The sequence below is a fragment of the Mus pahari genome, chromosome 23 (genome assembly GCF_900095145.1).
Source record: "Mus pahari chromosome 23, PAHARI_EIJ_v1.1, whole genome shotgun sequence".
Taxonomy (NCBI): domain Eukaryota; kingdom Metazoa; phylum Chordata; class Mammalia; order Rodentia; family Muridae; genus Mus; species Mus pahari.
Window position 1 is genome coordinate 33,637,586 of NC_034612.1, and position 16,837 is coordinate 33,654,422.

At 48.5% G+C, this 16,837-nt stretch overlaps 1 protein-coding gene across 1 annotated transcript in view; it reads left to right on the forward strand.

Annotated features, from left to right (window-relative positions):
* Positions 1-13,196: 13,196 nt before the first annotated feature.
* Positions 13,197-16,837, forward strand: part of Fam220a (family with sequence similarity 220 member A) — a 6,239-nt gene continuing 2,598 nt past the window's right edge. Inside the window, 1 exon segment of the mRNA XM_021186758.2 lies at positions 13,197-13,321. The gene's annotated coding sequence lies outside the window, so the exon portion shown is untranslated.

The following is a 16,837-nucleotide window of genomic DNA, read 5'->3' on the forward strand; positions in this document are numbered from 1 at the left end:
ACACACATTCACATACACACACACACACACACACAAACACACACACACACACATTTGGAATACATTAAAGTACATGCTATGTACCCAAAAACAAAAAAAAAAAAAAAAAAAAGAAAGAAAGAAAAAAGCAGTCTGGAGAGATGGCTCAGTGGTTAAGAGCACTGACTGCTCTTTTGGAGGTCATGAGTTCAAATCCCAGCAACCACATGGTGGCTCATAACCATCTGTAATGAGAAACAAACAAACAAAAAAACCTCCAAAAAACAAAACAAAACAAAAAACGGAACAAGTGGGAGCCAGAGCAAGAGGGAGAAGGGAAGGGGTGGGGGGAAGAAAAAGAAAAAGCTAGGTATGGTCACAGACATGTGTAAGCCCAGTATCTGGTGACAGATCATGGAAGGATTCCTGAAGCCCATTGGTCGGACAGCCCAACCAATTGGTGGTCCAGGCTCCATGAAAGACTCTGTCTCAAAAACTAAGGTGGTGAGCCACGGAGGAAAATACCAGACACCAGACACCACATGCACAGACACACATAACACACAGACACCTCAAAAGGTAATAGGAGATAGTTTCATACAGGTATAAAACATAAGGAAAATAAGCAAATAGGTTTTTTTGTTTTGTTTTCTACAGTATTTGAGATAGAATCCACTGCCTCACTAGGCTGTCAAGGAAATTTACATTAGTTTTAATTCATTAATGTGTGTGTGTGTATGTGCGTGTATGTGTGTATGTACGTGTATATGTGTGTGTATGTGTGTGTGTGTGCGTGTGCGTGCATGCATACACACATGCTTGCACATGGTAGATATGGCAGCCAGAGGACTAAGTTCTCTTTTTCTACCATGTGGATCCTGGGCAATGCGCTGGGCTTGTCTGCAAGTACTGTCCCAGGGAGAGTAATTTCATAAACAACTAAACACCAACTGTTATTATTCACACACTGAGTTCCTAAATCTGTTGGATTACAAAGGACTCAAGGACCCCAGGTATAAGCATGGTTACTGTTTTCTGGGTGCCTTTTGTGTGCTTGGAGTTTGGCTCAGTGCTGCAAACCTGAGCTCATTCATTTCCCACAAAGCCCTGGAGGAGGGGCAGGGCGGGACCGGCTGAGCATCCAGGACCTCTGTTTCTGCAAACAGACAGATCATGAGAGCATGAAGAAGGTGCTGAGAATGGAACCTGGATTCTCTGGGCCAGCTCTCTTCCGAGGCACAGCCCCTAGAGCCTCAAGGAACGTAAGTAAAGCGTGTGTGCGTGGGGTGGAAATTCTAGTTATCAGTTACTAATGAAGCTTCTCTCTCCCCTGCCACTCTCCCCCCTCTTTCTCCTCCCTCACCCCCCACCCCCATGGCTAGCTAGACTAACAGTACCAGTGAGACCTGCTATCACTGAAGATGCTGCAAAGATTTAACTGGAAGATTCATTGAGGAGGACTCTGGATATCAACCCTGCCAACATGGGCCCTAAACCTTGAGAATTGCCCACCCACCCACCCACCCACACATACACAGAAAAAGAAGAAAACACTGTGAAATAAGATCCTCTCTCGAGCAAATCGAGACTCAAACATTTCCTCCTCTGTTCCAGAACACTAGAATTATTGAAAGTCTGTGTATTTTAACCCGGGGACTTTAATTAGCACCATAATTATTTTGATTTGTCTTCTAAGGCAGGGTCTTGCCGAGTAGCTATGGGTATTGTGGAACCTGCTATGTGAACCAGGCTGCTCTTGAACTCACAGAGATCTGCAGGCCTCTGCTTCCCGAGTGCTGGGATTGGAGGCATGTGCTCCCCTGCCTGGAATCATTGCATTTATTAAAGTCTGTATGACCGAGGGCTGGGGAGATGGTCCACTGCTGTGAGCCCTGGTTGCTCTTCCAAGTTGGAAATCTGGGTTGGATTCCCAGCACCCACTTGGAAGCTCAGAGTCTGTAACTGCAGTTCCAGGAGATCTGATGCCCTCTTCTGGCCTCTACAGGTACCTGGCACACATGTGGTACACAGACATACATCCAAGCAAAATAGTACATGTAGGCAAAACATTCATATACATAAAATAAAAAATAATAAAAATGTAGGGGGGTGGGAAAAAATTTTAAAAATTAAAGTATAGATAATTGAACATTAAACAAGAATGGCTGGCAGTGTAGGCAATTAGCCCACAAATGCCTTTTTTATTTCTTTTGAAAATTATGGTAAATACATATAATTTAAAATTTTACCACCAGGCAGTGGTGGTGCCCGCCTTGAATCCCAGCACTCGGGAGGCAGAGGCAGGTGGATTTCTGAGTTCGAGGCCAGGCTGGTCCACAGAGTGAGTTCCAGGACAGCCAGGTCTATACAGAGAAATCCTGTCTTGAAAAACCAAACAGAAATAAATAAATAAATAAAATGAAAAGAAATTTAAAAATTACCACTGTGACTATTTAAAATATTTTGTTTTATTTTATTTCTCTGTGTGTATATGCATGTATGTGCCTATGTCCTCTGCTCAAACAGTAAGCACTGTACCACTGAGCCATCTCTCTAGCCCCCACTATAGCCACTAAAAAAAATTAAAGTTGTCTTAGTCAGGGTTTCTATTCCTGCACAAACATCATGGCCAAGAAGCAAGTTGGGGAGGAAAGGGTTTATTCAGCTTACATTTCCACATTGCTGTTCATCACCAAAGGAAGTCAGGACTGAAACTCAAGCAGGTCAGAAAGCAGGAGCTGATGCAGAGGCCATGGAGGGATGTTANTTACTGGCTTGCTTCCCCTGGCTTGCTCAGCCTGCTCTCTTATAGAANCCAAGACTACCAGCCCAGAGNTGGNNCCACCCACAAGGGGNCCTNCCNCCTTGATCACTAATTGAGAAAATGCCTTACAGCTGGATCTCCTGGAGGCATTTCCCCAACTGAAGCTCCTTTCTCTGTGATAACTCCAGCCTGTGTCAAGTTGACCCACAAAACCAGCCAGTACAAAAGTCACATTTTATTTAGTGTGTTTGTGTGGGTGTATACATGCATATAACATAGCAGACTGGAGGAGGTGGGAACATGTGTTAGTTTGATTTCTACTACTATGATAAACACTAAACACTATTACCAAAAACAATGTGGGGAGAAAAGGATTTATTTGCCTTATACGGCCAGAAAGCAGTCTATCACTGAGGGAAGCCACGGCAGGCCACACAGGCAGAACAGAAGCTGGAGGCAGGAACTAAATTTGAAATTACAGATGAAATACTATTTACTGGCTTGCTCTTCCTGGCTTACTCACCTCTTTTTCTTTTCTCTTTTCTTTTCTTTTCTTTTCTTTTCTTTTCTTTTCTTTTCTTTTCTTTTCTTTTCTCTTCTCTTCTTCTTTTCTTTTTTTCTCTTCTTCTTTTCTTTTCTTTTTCTTTTCTTTTTTCTCTTTTCTCTCTTCTCTCCTCTCTCTCCTCTCTCTTTTCTTTTTTCTTCTTCTTTTTTTTCTTTTAGAGACAGGGTTTCTCTGTGTAGCTTTGGCTGTTCTGGAATTCAATCTATAGACTGGGCTGACCTCTCACTCACAGAGATCTGCCTGCCTCTGTCTACTGAGTACTGGGGTTAAAAGCATGCACCACCACCAGGTTTACCTTGTTTTCTTACAAGGTAAGGAGTGTGTGGTTGTTGCGTTGCGTCCTGGCGCCCTCTAATGGTTAAGATGAGGATAACAAGGAGAGCGGGGTGGCTGCGCAAACCTGTTGCTATTCCAGCACTCAGGAGGCTGCTGCTGAGTTGCTATCACCCTTTACGCCTGAACCCTCTCACACCCACCACCAAACAAGAAGATGCCGTACAGAGTCGCCTACAGGTCAACCTGATGGAGGCATTTTTTTCAATTGAGGTTCCTTCTTCCAGCATAACTCTAGGAATTAGATAACTCTAGACGTGGTTCTCAGCCTTCCAATGCGCGACCCCCTTAATACAGTTCTTCGTGTGGTGACCACCAACCATAAAATTACTTCATAACGACTTTATAACTGTAATTTTGCTACTTTTACGAATCGTAATGTAAATAAAATATCTGATACACAGGTGGTCTTAGGCTAACCACTATGAAAGAATCGTTCGACCTCCAGAGAGATCGCGACCCCCTGGTTGAGAACTCCTAGTCTACCTTTTGTCAAGTTGACAAAAATAAGCAGCATAGAAGACAACACCCTGGAGTCACAATTCCTCAGGGTCCCAGGAATTGAACTCAGATCCTCAGGAGCAATGGGAAGTGCCTTTTACCTACTTCACCATTTTGCTGGTCTCACTGTAACCATTTTTAGGAATATGTGTGTTATAAAGTACCTGTGGCCATAACCACGCATCATATCTTTTTTTTCTGTTGTATTTTGAAGATTTGTTTTTATTTGGATGTGGTGGTGTGCGTGCGAATGAGTGCAGATGCCCAGGAAGGTCAGTAAGATATCGGATCTCCTGGAGCCAGCTCTACAGGTGGATTTTGAGCCACCTAGTGTGGGTACGGGAAACTGAACTGAGGGTCCTCTGGAGGAGCAGCCAGCCTTGAGAGTTCATGTTTTTCCTGCCTCAGTCTCTTGAGTGCTGGAATATTAACAGGCTAGCGCCACCACGCCACTTTCCCTCTGTTGTTACTTTCAACCCCTCACCATCAGAGGACGCCAGATGCAATGCAGCCAACCCTATTCTCCAACGCACGCGCACTTCACTTGCAGGAACACCGTCTGAGGGGCGGGGCGGCCCGGGGCGGGGCGGGAGGCGGGGTCTGCTGCCTGCGCAGGCGCGGGCCGGCTTTGTGACGTCAGGCCGCGCGGCCCGGCCGGGAATCCTGGTGGTAGCTGGCAGAGTCGCCTCCGGAGAGTGACGCGCAGCCTCGGCTCCCCCGCGGCCCGCCCTCCTGCCGGCCTCGCCGCGGTCTCCCTTGCTCCCTGAGATCGCTGAGCGCTGAGCAGCGGCCCGGGGGAGGAGGCCTTGGGCGACCGGGCGCGGAGAGGGAGGGCGGGCGGGCAGTGGGGGCGCCGCGGATCTCTATATGGCGACGGCTCTGTCGGGTCTGGCTGTCCGGCTGTCGCGCTCGGCCGCCGCCCGCTCCTATGGGGTCTTCTGCAAGGGGCTGACCCGCACGCTGCTCATCTTCTTTGACTTGGCTTGGCGGCTGCGCATCAACTTTCCCTACCTCTACATCGTGGCTTCCATGATGCTCAACGTGCGCCTGCAGGTAGGTGAGCCGCGCCCTCCGCATCCCTGCCCACCTGGCTCGGCGGGATGCAGTGCTCGGGGGCTCAGGCTATCAGCCTGAGGCTGAGTGTGTGCCAAACGTCGCGTTTTCTCCCCCTGTAACCCTACTCTGCATAGGAGGATGCTTCAGAAGGTGGGTTCCCACATCTGGGGGTGGGGTCCAAGGAAAGATGACAGGAAGGTCCCTTAGGACGCTTTGTCCTTAAAAAATGACAAATTGTTGGCGATCCTGTAGCTGCGAGTTCCTTTGTGAATTCTGGTTCCCCAAACTTTGTGACGGTTTATTATCCTTGTACCGTAGGTTGAAAGTTAATGGTGTCTTGACCAATGTTTCCGATATATTCTGGCCAGGGATTAGAAATGGCGATGGGGATGAAGATGAGAGAAAGAGGGAAAACAGATTTGGAGGCCTGCAATAGTTTAGACGTGGACTAACAGCATGCCTGCATCAGCATTCTGGAGGCCTCATTTACTGGAAATGACTGACATTTCTCCATCTCTGGAATTACAAGGTGCTTTTTTTTCTAGCGGAGAGGTCTTACCGACCTGAGTGTTCTGTCTCAAAATGTAAGAAAGGCTGCATAGTTAACTTCCTTGGATTGTGTTTACACACCTTCGAGTGTCACAGGCTGCGTTGGAAGGAAGGACTGGGCTCCACCCCTGGGAAGCGTGTAATCTGACAGTGTTTTTTTTTTTTTTTTTTTTGGTTCTGGAAATGAACCTGGTGGGTGCTTTGGTTTGCTATAGGCAAGGAGTCGCCCCAGCCCCAGCCTTACTGTGCTTATGTTGTTCCCTGGTGTGCAGAGGAGCCAGTTCAGTGCAGTGGTACCTAGTTTTTCTGCAGTTGGGTCAAGTCGGAGTGTAACGGACTTGGTGTGTGTAAATGGTCCCTGACACAGGTGGTTACAGACCATGTGAAATTAGAAGCCAAATATGTTGATCAAAATTGGTTAAAAGGAGTTAAGAAAAACTGTATTAGAGGTCCGTATTAGAATCTCTTTACTTTTGGGGGGGGGGCGGTGTTACGTGTGTACCACCCTGGTTATGAGGTGCTGCGGGGATCAACCCAGGACTTGGTGAATGTTAGGCAAGCATGAGCAGGGCTTGTGGCGTCTTAAGTGCTATCAGGCCATGGGCAGAACCGTCAAACCTTTACAGCAGGTGCCACAAATGAGTAGAATGCTGGGTGTGGGAAGTGAGATAAACCAGAAAGCCTGTGTTCCTGCCAATTACCAACCTGTACAACCTGTAGAAACATGGCTCCAGTGTTTCTGCCAGATCTGGTAACCACCTCCGAGAGAAATCAGACTTCCTGATTTGTAAACATCAAGTTAAGCTCAGAGTTTTCAAAAAGGCGGGGGGGGGGGAGGGAAACGGGACGGGACGACAAGCCTTTGGTGATGAAGCAAAAGTTGCCTGCGGTCTGTTAGACCCATCCAGTCCCACTTTGGAATCTGGTGTCCAGAGTTACATATGATTAGTACTTGGTTAGAAAAATTACATGAGGGCTGGAGAGATGGCTTGGCAGTTAAGAGCGCTTGACTGCTCTTCCGGAGGTCATGAGTTCAAATCCCAGCAACCTCATAGTGGCTCACAACCATCCGTAATGAGAAACAAATAAAAAAAAAAAAACCTATGGGCCAGAGTGAGTGGGGGCCAGTGAGCAAGAGAAAGGGAAGGGGGAAAAGGAGGAAAGAAAGAAAGAAAAAATTACATGAAAGACTACAAGAGCTTACTTAATACAAAATGTCATATCGTGGATTGCTGTGTTCTGTAACATTAAAAACAAGCAAACAAACAACGGGTCTAGGGCTGTAACTCGGGAGGTGGAGTGCTTGCCTAGCATGCAGAGTCCTGGGCTTAGTCTCCAGTATTGCATAAACTGGGTGCGGTGATCCATGTCTATAACCCTAGCATTTGGAGGGTGGAGGGAAGAGACTCAGCCCCAGGGTCACCTTTGGCTATGTCTTGAGACCCTATCTAAACAGACAACCCCCCTAAAATGTCCTCATGTATTCAGTGTACCCTTCTGGAGTCCAGGCTGTTCTAATTGCTAGCCTGGAATTTGGGGTATTCTGTTTTCCACTGGTCAATTATAGGCATCGTGTGTGTGTGTGTGTGTGTGTGTGTGTGTGTAATGTGGATGATATATATTATGTGTATGTATGGATCTATGTGTGATTATCTGCAGGTGGTGGTGGAAGAGGAGTAGGAGGAGGAGGAGGAGGCGGCGGCCAGAAGAGGTCACTGGATCCTCTGGAGCTGGAGTTGCAGGCAGTTGTGAACTGCTTCTTGAGTGCAGGTCTCTGCAAGAACAGCAAGCACCCGTAACAGCCGAGCTGCCTCTGGCTCCCTAGAGAACTCTTCTGAACATATATGTCATGTCCTGGCATCCTTAAACATGATCACAGCAGGCCGAGGCCCAGCCTTCTCACCCCTCACCCAGCTTGCACCAAGATGACTGAGTAGGCTTTGTCAGGGACTCTTCCTCCTTACAGAATTTACATTCATTCGTTCTCTTCCTTCGCCTGGGTGTGGCGAGTGTCTTCCTTGGCAGGGACAGTCTCGCAGTTTAGTTCTTTCAGAGGGAACTTTTGTAATGGAGCACGGCTTTCTTCCCTGCAGGAGTGGCGAAGGCTCATGGTTTTTTATAAGCAATAAATGGCAGATTCCATTCCCGGTGTTTTCCTAATGTGCATCTGATTGTAGGACAGTGAGATAGATCATCTCTGAAAAGGTGATTCAAATCCATATTTCATAACGGGAGTATGCACTGTGCTGAAGGAAGGCAAATGCATTTGGGAGGAGGGAAACAGATCTATAATAAGAGTGGTGTGAGCTGTGAGTTAGTGCAGGCCTACCGATAGCAGCGGCAGCTGGGTGGGCTCCAGATCAAGTGATGATTCAGGTGGGACCTGTTTTAGAGAATTTGGGGAACCAGACGTGGGTTCTCTTAATTCAGGATCTGGTGGGCCCAGATAGAGGGTAATAAGAAGCAGACTGACTAAAGGGGACACTCCAGTAGCTCCACAGCCTTTCCCCCTCCAGCATACTGTTCCCTTCCTCTGTTCAGGGGAACTGGGATGAGTTTAAAGGGTTGGACCCTGTGGGACTTGATTACCCGGGTATTTAAATCTCCTGTTCCTAGGGCACTGGGTCCCCCTTACCCCTTTGGCAGTGCACACTGAAGATCAACTCTCCCGCAGAGCTGAACCCCTAGCCCAGCAGTGAGGCATTTTAACCATACTAACGAGCTCTTTAATCCGAAATGTGACGAACAAGAGAATAGATGTAGAAGGGATTTGTAGACTCAGAAGAGTTGTAATTGTAACGTTCTGAGGCTGGAGAGTCAGCTCAGCAGTTAAGAGCACTAGATGTTCTCACAGAGGATCTGGGTTCCTTCCCAACACCCACAAGATGGCTCACAACCATCTGTAGCTTCAGTTCCAGCTCTCTAGGGACCAGGCAGGCTTGTGACACACAAGCCTGCAAAGTAGTCATGCTCACAAGCCAAAACAGATCTTCAACAAAACACGTCAATCTTAATTTCTGTGTATGAATGTATTGTCTGCATATATGTGCACCACACTTGACCCTGGTGCCTGTGGAGGCCGGAAGAGGGAATCAGATCCCTTAGACTTACAGACAGTTGTGAGCTGCCATGTGGGTCCTGGGAATTGAACCCTGGTTCTCTAGAAGAGCAGCCAGTGCCCATATCTGCTGAGTCATCTCTCCAGCCCACAAATAAGTAAGTCTTTAAAAATAAACAAAGCTGTTTGTGGCCAGCGAGATGCTTAAAGGTGCTTGCCACCGACTCTGGAAACCTGAGTTGGAGCCCTAAGACCCACACAGTCAAAGGAAAGAGCCTCTTCTGAGGGTTGTCTGTGACTGCTGGAGTGACCACATACATATACTCTATACACAGAAAAGCACATGTAGCAAAAATGTTTCTAAAAGTATTGTTTGCAGACAAATCATGGTGTGTGTGTGTAAGTTCTTGACTGAGCTGCCTCCTTGCCAGTCTGTGGTCAGTGTGGTCAACATAGTGACAAGACCCCTGTCCCAAGATAGAGAAAAGGGGTTGGAGGAGGGCTGGCTGCTGTTGGAGGGGCTGGAGCTGTAATTCCTGTTCCAGGGAATCTCTCAAGCTCTTCTGGCCCTGTACTGAACATACCCTCCCCACACACCCAATTAAAAATAACATAAAGTCTTAAAAATTAAAGCCAGGCAGTCTCTGCAAGTTCAAGGCCAGCCTGGTCTACATAGTGAGTTCTAGACCAGCCAAGGTTACACAGTTTCTCTGTCTCAAACAAAAAAGAAAGAAAAATAAGAAAGTGCTGCTTTTTAAAAAATTCACTTTACACCCTGATCATAGATAGCCCCTTGCTCCTCTCTTCCCAGTCCAACCCCCCCAAACTCCTCCCCTATTGCCCCTCCCCCTTCTAGAGAAGAGGAGCCCCCCTCAGGTACCACCCCACCCTGGGGTATCTAGTCCCAGCAGGTCTAGGCACATCCTCTCCCACTGAGACCTGCTTTTAAACACGCCTCAGTCACCTGAGGTTACTAGCACTCTACTTTTTCATACAGTATGGAAATGGCATACAGCTATAAACAGTGAGAATCTCTACCAATCACTACAGATAGTTAAAGCCATCTGGGTGGGCTGTAGCAGCATACACCTGCAATCCCAGCACTTGGAAAGTAGAGCTGGAGGATCTGGAGTTCAAAGCCAGCCTGGCCTATATGACACCTTGTCCCTCCCCAACCAGCAAGAAAGAAAAGCAGGTGTTGGTGGCACACACCTTTGGCTGGTGGATCTTTGAGTTTGAGGCCAACCTGGTCTACAGAGCGAGTTTCAAGGACAGCCAGGGCTACACAGAGAAACCCTGTCTTGAAAAAAACCAAAGTGAACCAACAAAAAAATAGTATCATGAACACCTTCTGGACAAGCCGCCGCACCTGCAACCTTTTACTTATACAGCCCATGAGAAACATGGGTCGAGTGTCCTAGCCCCAGGTCACCCAAAGAGAAGGCCTATAAAGAACAGAGAAGAGATAGAGCTGACACTGATGGTAATCACAGAGCCAGAGACCTTGCTTCACCTGCAGTTGCTTGCTCCCTTGCGGCCCTGTGCTCAGCAAGGCGCGCTGAACCTGTCTTTGCACTCTTAACTGTTTCTCCTCACCCCTCCCCCTCTCTCTTTAATGTTTTGAGACAAGGTTTCTCCCCTGGCTGTCCAGGAACTAGCTCTGTAGACCAGGCTGGCCTTAAACTCAGATCTGCCTGCCTCTGCCCCAGATTAAAAGCATGCACCACCACCCACCCAGCTGGGGCCGGAACCCGCTCTCCTGAACTCCATCCCTGGTTTCTGGCTCCAATCTCCGCTTTTCTATTATATCTCTGTGTGAGCACATACACATGGGATGTCATAATGCGTGTGTGGAGGTCAGCACTACCTGCAGGAGTTTCTTGTCTCTGACGGTGTGGGTCCCGGGGCTCAAAGCCTAGTGATGAGGCAAGAAACGTTTCCCCACTGAGCTGGCCGAGCCGCTCTTTCTCCTTTCTGAGCCGGTTTAACTCTATAGCTTCGTGGGTTTGTGTCTCCTCACCACTTGGGCATCTTTCCTCCCCTTGTACTTAATAAGCTTTTGCTTTATCGGGTGTCTTCGTCAGGGTTTCTATTCCTGCACAAACATCATGACCAAGAAGCAAGTTGGGGAGGAAAGGGTTTATTCAGCTTACACTTCCATACTGCTGTTCATCACCAAAGGATGTAGGACTAGAACTCAAGCAGGTCAGGAAGCAGGAGCTGATGCACAGAGGCCATGGAGGGATGTTCTTTACTGGCTTGCTTCCCCTGGCTTACTCAGCCTGCTCTCTTATAGAACCCAAGACTACCAGCCCAGAGATGGCACCACCCACAAGGGAACTTTTCCCCTTGATCACTAATTGAGAAAATGCTTTACAGCTGGATCTCTTGGAGGCATTTCCCCAACTGAAGCTCCTTTCTCTATGATAACTCCAGCTGTGTCAAGTTGACACAAAACTAGTCAGTACACCAGGCATTGTGCTACAGGCCTGGAATCCCAGCAAGTAGAGATGCTGAGGGAGGAGACATCCTGAAAACTAGGTGCAGTGGTACAAGCTTATGACATAGGGGCCGGAGGCAGGAGAATGGGGAGCTCAGAGTCACCCTCAGCTAGAGTGAGTTTGGGGTCTGGGTTACATGAAACCCCATCTCATAAGACAAAAGCATCATAGCAATTAACTGTAGAACTCAGGGACATTAAACGCTTTCCATATTGGGCAGTTGTCACCACCCATTCTCAGAGCTTCTCTGTCACATGGAAATCTTTCATGTCTTCTAAGGGGGAAGGGGAGTTGGCTGGCATTCTGATAAGAGAGGGAGGACCTCATTGATAAGAGGACACTTGAGCAAAACCTTGGCAGAGGTGAGGTCTGTGACCACATTGATGTCTGGCTGGTGGAGCGGAGTGTGGACAGGGCAAGCTGTCACAGGACCCACATCCGGAAGCTGCAGGCTGGGACAACGAGCCTGGAAGAAAGCAGTAGATTGGTGCAAAGCGCAGTGGGACAGCTAGCTCCTCTTGGTTTTTCTTGGTATTTTAGTTGTGTGTGTAGATTGGAGGATAGTTTGAATCAGTCCTCTCTCTCTGGAACATTGGTCTTGGGGATCAAATTTGGGTTATCAGGCTTGGCCTGGTATCAGGAAACGTTCCTTGCCTCACTTGCTGAACATCCTGCTTGGCCCAGCACCTACATTCTTTTTAAAAATGTGTATGTGTGTTTATTCAGGTGTATCTGGAGGCCAGAAAGGATGTGGGCTCCTCTGGAGTTACAGGTCTTAGTGACTACCTGCTGTGGGTGCTGGGAACAGAACTTGGGTCCTTTTCAGGAACAACCAACACTCTTAACCTCCGAGCTGGCTCCCTGGCCTCTGTCCTGTATCCCCGACTTGCTTAGTTGTTTTGAGACAGTCTCACCAGGTTGACCTAGAACTCACTTTGTAGAACTCACTTTGGAACCCCGAGTCCCTGTGCCTTATCTTTCTGAACACTGGGACTATAGGCGTGTACCACCATGGCAGACCCCCTTGACTTGTTTCTGAAAGAGTTCTAGAAATAATTGTGTATGGTTCAGGCAGGTGTTACAGTGTCCACATCTGGGACTGTGGAATAGGTGAGAACCAACACCAGAGATTGTCCTATGACCTTGACACGTGCACTCACACGTGTACCCATCACACACACAACTGTTGTAAAGCATGTGAGCTCACTCTAGTTATACCGATGTTACAAGCTAGTTGTCCTGTCTAAGGTGATAGGAACGAATGAGCTTAAAGTTCTTACTTTCTCTCTGGGGCCACCCTGTGTGTCCTGGGCTCCCGGACTCCCGGCTCCAGCCCTGGCGTGCCTGTGCCTGGGGAGAGAAGAATCAGTTTCTTCATCTGATAGTTTTGTAAGATGCAATACATTCAAGGAAACATGAACTCACTCTACATGCAAAAAAAAAAAAAAAAAAAAAAAACCCCGAATGGAGAGAAGCTGACGATGTAGGCCAGTGGTCAGATGTTAGCTTAGCATGGATGATGAGGTCCTGGGTCCATCTCTAACATGTTCAAGAACTGAAGAAAGCATTTATTGGTAAATTTCTTTTGTAAAGGATTAATACCCTAAATACAGAAAGCTTTCTTACAATTAAAAATAAAGAAGTAAAATCCAGAACCCAAGCAGCTCAGTCCAGTCATTGGCAGGGTGCTGGAGCAAAGGCTTATCTGAGAAGATAGACAGATGGCCAGCGCGTCCTTGAGAAGACCCTGGACTGTAGGAGAAAGCACATCACACCTGTGGGACGGCTGTTGTCAGGGCTGGGGTGGGGTGGGAGGAGGGGTTGCAGAAGCAGATGTCGCTGTGGGTGTCCTCAGTCCTTTTGTGCTTCTGGGTGGGAGTCTGGTGGTTCTTCACACGGTTGAACATGGACTTAACGCACAGTCTAGTAAGTCTACCTGAGAGGTTTGAAAACGGCTTAAAGTCCGGGACTCCAGTCTTAATACCCAGAGACAGCAGCATCAAGTCTGTGGGCAGGTGAGTGGATGAGTAGATGAATGTGGGCACTGGGAATGTGGCCTGGCTGGGAGAAACGTCATACAACCAAGGCAAGGTGTCCTAGGCCTGTAGTGCCAGGTCACCTCCAGCTAGATAGCCATTGAGATCAGCCCTACTATTTGAGACCTTTTCTCCAAGATAGATAGATAGGGAGATAGACAGACAGACAGGGAAGGATGGAAGGATAAACAGCCCCAGGAAGCCCTGCAGACCTTTGCCCCTCTCCTAGTGTGAGCACGCTGCCTGGCTGGCCCCAGTTTCTCCCACCAATGTGCTTTTCCACTGCTGGATCCCACTTGGAATCTATTAATAGCTGCCATTTCTCCAGATAATCTCCAGTTGGCTGCTGGACCTTTGGGTTGTTGTCACTGTCTCACTGAGTAATATTGCTGTGGGCATTTGTGTGCACATTCCTGTGTGTGTGTGTGTGTGTGTGTGTGTGCTTGTACCCGCGTGCACATTGAGATGTTGTCTCAGTGAACTGGAAGCCTGCTGTTTCAGCTGGCCAGCAGCTGCTGGGGATTTTGTCTCCATCCTGGAGATGCTGGGGTTACAGGTGCTGCCGTGGTCACCTTTTTTTGAGTGTGTGTTTGATTTAAATGTGGGGGATTTGAACTCAGGTTTTCGTGCTAGCTCAGGAAGTTCTGTTACCCACCCAAACATCTTCCCAGCCTGAGTGGGTTTCCCAACTCCCACTCCCTACCCCCACCCACTCTGACTTTATATCTAGGCTAGATATCTAGTTGTAGAACTTCATGTATCTCCACAGAACTTGAACCCAGAATGGTCGTCTTGCCTCACACCCTGAGATACCAGCCACCCATACTATGGCTGCATGAGACCCTGCTCTAACCCTCCTCTCAAAATGCATATGGAGGGGCACAGGCACAGAGGGCTGAGACACTGTAAGAGGAAGCAGCACTCGGGAGGCAGAGGCAGGCGGATTTCTGAGTTCGAGGCCAGCCTGATCTACAGAGTGAGTTCCAGGACAGCCAGGGCTACACAGAGAAACCCTGTCTCGAAAAAAAACAAAAAAGAAAAAAGAGTAAGCAGTGTGTTAGCCCCTCGGATTTTGGCTTCACCTGTGGGTCATGCTTGTTTGTTTACTTCATCGTGTAGTCCAGGCTGGCCGGTTTGGGACGGATGCTCCTTGTGTAACCCAGGCTGGCCTTGAGCTAGAATTTTTTTTCCCCTCATTCTCCCAAGTGCTGGGATTCCAGTTCTGTTCCCCATGCACACTCTGGAAATTGTTTGTTTTTGAAGATTTATCTCTAATCTTTGTGTAGGTGTGAGTGCCCACATATATGTCTGTGCCCCACATTGCATGTCTGATGCCCCCAAAGGCCAGAGGAGAGTGTCGGGTTCTCTGATCTGGAGTTCCAGGAGCTTGTAATCAGCCGTGTGGCGCTGAGCTCCAGCCCCAGTTCTGGGCAAGAGCAGCCAGTGCTCTCAACTGCTGAATCCTCTCTCCACACCCCTGACATCTTTCTTTTTTGAGTCAAAGTTTAATAATCTTTTTTTAATACTTGGCATTTGCTGTCACTAGAAAGCCCTTCCCAACCCCAAGGGCACGAGGGGTTCACATATATGTGTTTTTGAGATAGCGTCTTACCATGTAGTCCATGCCGGTCTCCAGCTGGAGAGCCTCTTTGCCTTGGCCTCCTCCGTGCCTGGATTACAGTCATGTAGCACCTCACTTGGCTCATTTCAACTCGGGGTGTGGTGTGTGTGTATGTGTGTATGCTGTTGTTATTGTTGCTGATGATGATGTTGAAATCAATCAAAGGCTTAACCAGGTTCGTGGTGCACACCAGCCCTTGGGAAGCAGAGGCAGGTGGATTCATTTCATTAAGTTCAAGCAAGGGTAGCCTTGTCTACAGAGTGAATTCTAGGCTGCCAGGACTACGTGGTGAGACCCTGGTCTCAAAAACAAAACAAGTCAGCTAAGAGCCTTTTGCATACCAGGGTACTCGCTCTGCCATCGGGCTGTATCTCCTGCCCCTGCATATTTATTTTGAGAGGAGGGTTAAAGACAGGGTCTTGGGTAGCCCTAAGGTGGCCTCAAACTTCCTGAATAGCTGAGGGTGACTTGAACTCATGATCCTCCTTTCTCTGTGGTCTTCCTGAGTCCTGAGAGTGCAGCACGCACGGCCACACCAGGTCCACTTTTGGAGGCTGCGTGTGGAGGCCAAGGACAACCTCCAGGGTCTCCTTAGGTGCTGGCCTCTTGGTTCTTCAGAGAGTCTCTCTCACTGGCCTGAACTGCGCAGTAGGCTAGGCTAGTCAACAAGACACTCAGATCTGCCTGTCTACCTTCCCGGTGCTCGGGAGAAAAGCCACCTCCCCCTGGATTGTGGAACTGGAATCGAGGTCTTTCTAACCCTTATTTTCATCTTAATTTGAAAATGTTATTTGTGGGTATGTGTGCCCACAGGGTCCAGAAGAAGGTATTGGATCCCTGGGTGCTGGGAATTGAACTCGCTGCCCACTGAGATGCACTTGTCTGTGTTCACTTTACCAAACCTCCCAGCCGTTTGTCCCAAGACACTCGCCAACCCTGATACAAAAGCTGCCGCTGCTGCTGGAGAGCACGCTCAGTGCTTTCCCTCACGGAGCCCACAGCACAAGACACAAGGATGCCCAGCCCCTCCAGAGCTGGGTGGAGCCTCTCTCTATTGAAGGTGCTTTTGAGCAGATATGTAACCAGGAGACGAGGCGTGGTGGCTGTAGGGCACAGCTGGTGTCCGGTCAGAAGAAACTGGGTGACGTGTGGTGTGTGGTCATGAGTCAGCTTCATTCAGAAGGGTGGTGTTGGCACCTTTCCTCATGCTGCCTAGTAAGTTCCTCCAGCCTGAGCCTCTAGTCAGGGCCCACTTACCCATGCTGCACCCCTGCAGGCGGGTTGTCTAGAGTATGCGCGAGCTGTCACTGAGGTCCACTGCCCTACTCACTGTGACCCCTCCCTGTCCCCTTAGGAGCAGCCTTGCTAATTTGCTTTGGAAAGTATTGGGAGCAGGATATTTTTAGGTTACAAAGCAGTGGTAGTCTGGACTGTCAGGTGCCTGAGGCCATTAATAGCCTGGGTTAGGGAAGGTGAGGAGACAGGCTTCCAGCAGGGCAGCAGCTGCTAACTGGGTCGGGCCTATTGTCATCTAGCAGGTTGGCTGCCTCACACCGGGAAGGGCTGGTGTGGAAGATGCCAGCTCCAGATTGCCCTGGGGGATCTTGGACAAAGCGAGGAGCCTTTCTCCCACTCCTGGGTTACATTTTGAGGTCTGAGCATCTTCAGCAGTGGTGAAGGGAGTGGGTGTGGAGGAACTGACTCCCAGTACTTGGAAATCACCTCATCTCTCTCACATTCTGCTGGGCAGGGTGGTTTGCCGTAAGTTAACAGTGTTGATTCTTTTTTTTTTTTTTTTTTTGGTTTTTCGAGACAGGGTTTCTCTGTGTAGCCCTGGCTGTCCTGGAACTCACTTTGTAGACCAGGCTGGCCTC